The sequence below is a fragment of the Microcebus murinus genome, chromosome 16 (genome assembly GCF_040939455.1).
Source record: "Microcebus murinus isolate Inina chromosome 16, M.murinus_Inina_mat1.0, whole genome shotgun sequence".
NCBI classification, from domain to species: domain Eukaryota; kingdom Metazoa; phylum Chordata; class Mammalia; order Primates; family Cheirogaleidae; genus Microcebus; species Microcebus murinus.
The window spans coordinates 66,356,765-66,361,570 of NC_134119.1; the positions used below are offsets into that span (position 1 = coordinate 66,356,765).

A 4,806-nucleotide genomic window follows, 5' to 3' on the forward strand; every position below is an offset into this window, starting at 1 on the left:
CTTGAGCCCAGGAGTTTGAGGTTGCTGTGAGCTAGGCTGAGGCCACGGCACTCACTCTAGCCCGGGCAACAGAGCGATCCTCTGTCTCAAAAAAAAAGAAAAGAAAAAACACTGTTTTCTTCCTGCTGAATTTTGAGAGTTCTTTGTACATTCTGGGAACGAGCCCTTTGCCGGAGGTTATTTACAAATGTTTCCTCTCCATCTTTGGTTTATCTTTTCATTCCCTTAATAGGGTCTTTTGCGAAGCAAAACTTTATTTTTTTATTATTATTATTTGTAGAGATGGGGGCCTCACTATGTTGCCCAGGCTGGTCTTGAACTTCTGGCCTGAAGTGATCCTCTCACCTTGACCACCCAAAATGCTGGAATTACAGGCATGAACCACCAAGCCCACTGCAGAGCAAAACTTGAAATATTTTTTTTTTTGAGATGGAGTCTCACTCTGTCGCCCAGGCTGGAGCACAGTGGCACCATCAGAGGTCACTGCAGGCTTGAACTCCTGGGCTGAAAGGATCCTCCCACCCTGGCCTCTTTTTTTTTTTTTTTTTTTTTTTTAGGTTCACTAAATTTATTTTAAAAATCATAAAACGTTTCTTACAAAAGAGCATAACATTCTGCACCCTGCTCTGAACAGATGTCAGGGACATGTGGGGTCTTGTTACTTTCCTCCCTGTCCCACCCCCCAAATATTACAGTGACCACAAAGCAAGGTGTTCACAATTATTACATAGGGGGAACTTTTTTAAACCACCAACAATGAACAAAAAAATAAAATTCACTCACTCTGCTGCTGTTTCAAAATTTCAGTGTTAGTTTTTGCATGCCCTTCCCCCCCCAACCCTGTTTGTAAGGAACTAAAACATTACATCTGGTGAACAGCAAAGATTTCACTACACCTCAAATGCAGAACACCTATGAAGCAGAGGAATGTTGGCTTTTTAAACAGAAGGAGATAAAAAAAAAAAGATGCAGGACTCCTTCAGTTCTTCACTAGTCTTAGAAAAACTTTCTAGAATACTGCTTCACATTGTTCTGCAGCAAATGCCGTGCATCTGTATCTGGTCCTGTGTTCCTGTGATGGTAATGATCCGATCTTCGGATCCTTCTAAAGGCTCATCGATTTTGATCGAAGCTCCGGACTCATGATGGATTTGCTTAATCCGCTGAGACCACCTTTGCCAATAACAGATCCAGCCAAATCTTTGGGAATAGTTACTTGTGTAGTAATAATAGGTCCACCAAGATCACCATATGAGCCACGACCCCCTGCATAGGAATAATCAGATCCAGAGCCTCCCTGTGGTTCATAAGCCACCTGCCATTCTGACGGGCTCCGTGTATCTCTTGCAGAGTCCCAAGTTTCGTCGGCACTGAAACCAACCATGCCATCGTAGCGGTCTCCAGGTCTTCCTCTTCTATCATAGGCCATTAGATCTCCTGCTCTAGGAGGTGGTGGAGGAGGAAGAGGGAGATTCCGAGTTCTACTACCACCCCGCCACCTCGACCAGGAGGAGGGGGAGGTGGTCCTCTACGAGGGCTCGTATCATCACAATCTCTTCTAGACGGAGGCGTGGGGACGCCCACCCCGACCAGGAGGCATTCTGTCAAAACCACCTCTTCACCCAAATGATCCAATGACACTCTACAAAAAAGACACCTGCACTCGAATGTTTATAGCAGCACAATTCATAATCGCAAGGCTGTGGAAACAGCCCAAGTGCCCATCAATCCAAGAATGGATTAATAAAATGTGGTATATGTATACCATGGAGTACTATTCAGCTCTAAGAAACAATGGTGACATAGCACATCTTATATTTTCCTGGTTAGAGCTGGAACCCATACTACTAAGTGAAGTATCCCAAGAATGGAAAAACAAGCACCAGATATATTCTCCAGCAAACTGGTGTTAACTGAGCAGCACCTAAGTGGACACATAGGTGCTACAGTAATAGGGTATTGGGCAGGTGGGAGGGGGGAGGGGGCGGGTATATACATACATAATGAGTGAGATGTGCACCATCTGGGGGATGGTCATGATGGAGACTCAGACTTTTAGGGGGAGGGGGGAAATGGGCATTTATTGAAACCTTAAAATCTGTACCCCCATAATATGCCGAAATAAAAAAAATGGGGAAAAAAAAAAGAAAGGCAAGCCTCTTACCCAAAAAAAAAACCCCACCTCTCCCCGCATTAGAAATCCTACAGGCCGTCCACGGCGGTCATCAAACATCATTGTAAAACCACCATAATCATAAGTTTCATCATAAAAACTGGGATCATAAGGCTGTGCACGTCCTTTGATGGGAGACTCAGATATAAGATCGAGAATGATCTTTATGTACTCTACAACCCTATCAGGTTTTCCTCCAATAAGAACGACTCTGTCAGTGGAATGAGGACAGCCTGATTGTTGTTTGAGTGTTCTCACGAAGTTCTTTGATTTGAGCACCTTTGACCCCAATAATTCCTCCCACCAGACTCTGATGAATCAACAGTCTCAACTCTGCAGTCAAAGTCGCTTCCTTTATAGTGCTGGTAATTTAAGCATTCCACAGCAATTAAGCATCCGATTCGAGCGGGAGCTGGCTGGTTGCAGTGGGTGATGGCAACTGCAGGCCCTCTTCCAAGGTAGGGATGATTTTCTTCAGAATTTCTCCAATTGTTTCAGTGTCAGCACTGATACTCAATATGCGCTCGGGGCCGCTGCAGTCTGGGACTGAAACACTGGCATTGCAGTCAGCACGGAGAGCCTTAATATTCTTGCCTCCTTTTCCAACCACTGCCCCAACATTCCTGCTCTGAAGCCGAATGCGTAATTCAACCATCTCATCAGTGTTTCTAGACCTTTTAAATGCTTGTTCCTCTTCCATATCTTCTGCAGGGCGTTTACCAAAGTCACCTTTGGTTTCCGTGTTGGGGAAGGTTTCCTCTGGCTGTTCGGTTTCCATTTTGTTGTATTAAATGGACACACCAATCAGTTATTATATATCCTTGCAGAGCAGAACTGAAGTGTTCTGGGCGGGACCAACAACTGACACCCTAGTGCTGCAGTAGGCTGCAGACAAGGGGGACACAGCCAAGACGTCGAGGTCGGTATAGTAGAGAAACAGGATGATGGCGTCCGCAGTACTGTCTCCTGAAGCACCCTCCTCCTTTCTCTTTCGCGCACTCACTCCACCCTGGCCTCTTGAGTAGCTGGGACTACAGGTGTGTGCCACTGTGCCCAGATAATTTTTTTTTTCTTTCTTACTTTTTTTTTTTTTTTTTGGTAGAGTTGGGGTCTTGCTATGTTGCCCAGGCTGGTCTTGAACTCCTAGCCTCAAGTGATCCTCCTTAACCAGCTGTTGGCTTATTGCTGATTCTGTATCCTGTAGAACAGCCCTCAAACCCTACAGGTCGGCCGGGCGCGGTGGCTCACGCCTGTAATCCTAGCACTCTGGGAGGCCGAGGTGGGAGGATCGCTCAAGGTCAGGAGTTCAAAACCAGCCTGAGCAAGAGCGAGACCCCGTCTCTACTAAAAATAGAAAGAAATTAATTGGCCAACTGAAAACATATAGAAAAAATTAGCTGGGCATGGTGGCACATGCCTGTAGTCCCAGCTACTTGGGAGGCAGAGGCAGGAGGATTGCTTGAGCCCAGGAGTTTGAGGTTGCTGTGAGCTAGGCTGATGCCACAGCACTCTAGCCTGGGCAACAGAGTGAGACTCTGTCTCAAAAAAAAAAAAAAAAAAAACAAAAAAACACCAAAAAAAACGTACAGATGATTATTCTTAAGCTCATACCTTAGACAATGATTTAATAAGTTATTCCAATTTTGTATCAAAGCCAGCTGTTTTCAGATGAGCAGTGAATTCTGAGGTCATGTGCCCATCCCTGCAATTCCATTTCAATTGATCTTGCGTTTGGAGCAAATGGTGTATAGATTCCCATGTCCGTCAATCCAGCATTCTGTCAGCCCTCTCGGAGAGCGGTGGTGGCCGAGGCTTTACAGGCCGGAAGGTATCGAGTAGGATAACAAACCACTGCATCCTTTGGGTTGAAAGGGGTCTGCCCTGCTGAACTTGCTAAGTGCCTGCTTGGCACCTGCTTGAGGGATGATGCCATGTCGAGGGCTTAGATCTGGTCCTGGGCCCGGCAGTAAGAATTCAAAAGCAGCAGTAGCTGGACCAGCTGTCCCCAGATGGTGCCCAAGTTTTTTTTTTTTTTTTTGAGACAGAGTCTCGCTTTGTTGCCCAGGCTAGAGTGAGTGCCGTGGCATCGGCCTAGCTCACAGCAACCTCAAACTCCTGGGCTCAAGCGATCCTCCTGCCTCAGCCTCCCAAGTAGCTGGGACTACAGGCATGCGCCACCATGCCCGGCTGATTTTTTTTTCTATATATATTAGTTGGCCAATTAATTTCTTTCTATTTATAGTAGAGACGGGGTCTCGCTCTTGCTCAGGCTGGTTTCGAACTCTTGACCTTGAGGGATCCTCCTGCCTCGGCCTCCCAGAGTGCTAGGATTACAGGCGTGAGCCACCACGCCAGGCCTCCGATGTCATAATCTTAAACCAAACCATGGTTTTCCTTCTACTACCGTGTTTCCCCGAGAACAAGACAGGGTCTTATTATTTATTTTTCCTCAAGAAGACTCCCTAGGGCTTATTTTCAGGGGATGTGTTATTTTCCCCCCAAAGCCTCAGCTTGCAGCACGCACAGGATGGCCGGGACCTGACGGGGAGCCAACCTTGTTGGTGGGGCTGCCCGCACCTTTCCTGTCACCTCTGGGATGGTAGCTGTCACGATGGGGCAGATGAGAAGGGCTG

The 4,806-nt window shown here is 46.6% G+C and overlaps 1 pseudogene; it reads right to left on the minus strand.

Annotated features, from left to right (window-relative positions):
* Positions 1 to 537: 537 nt before the first annotated feature.
* Positions 538 to 3,107, minus strand: LOC105869618 (heterogeneous nuclear ribonucleoprotein K-like; annotated as a pseudogene).
* Positions 3,108 to 4,806: the final 1,699 nt, after the last annotated feature.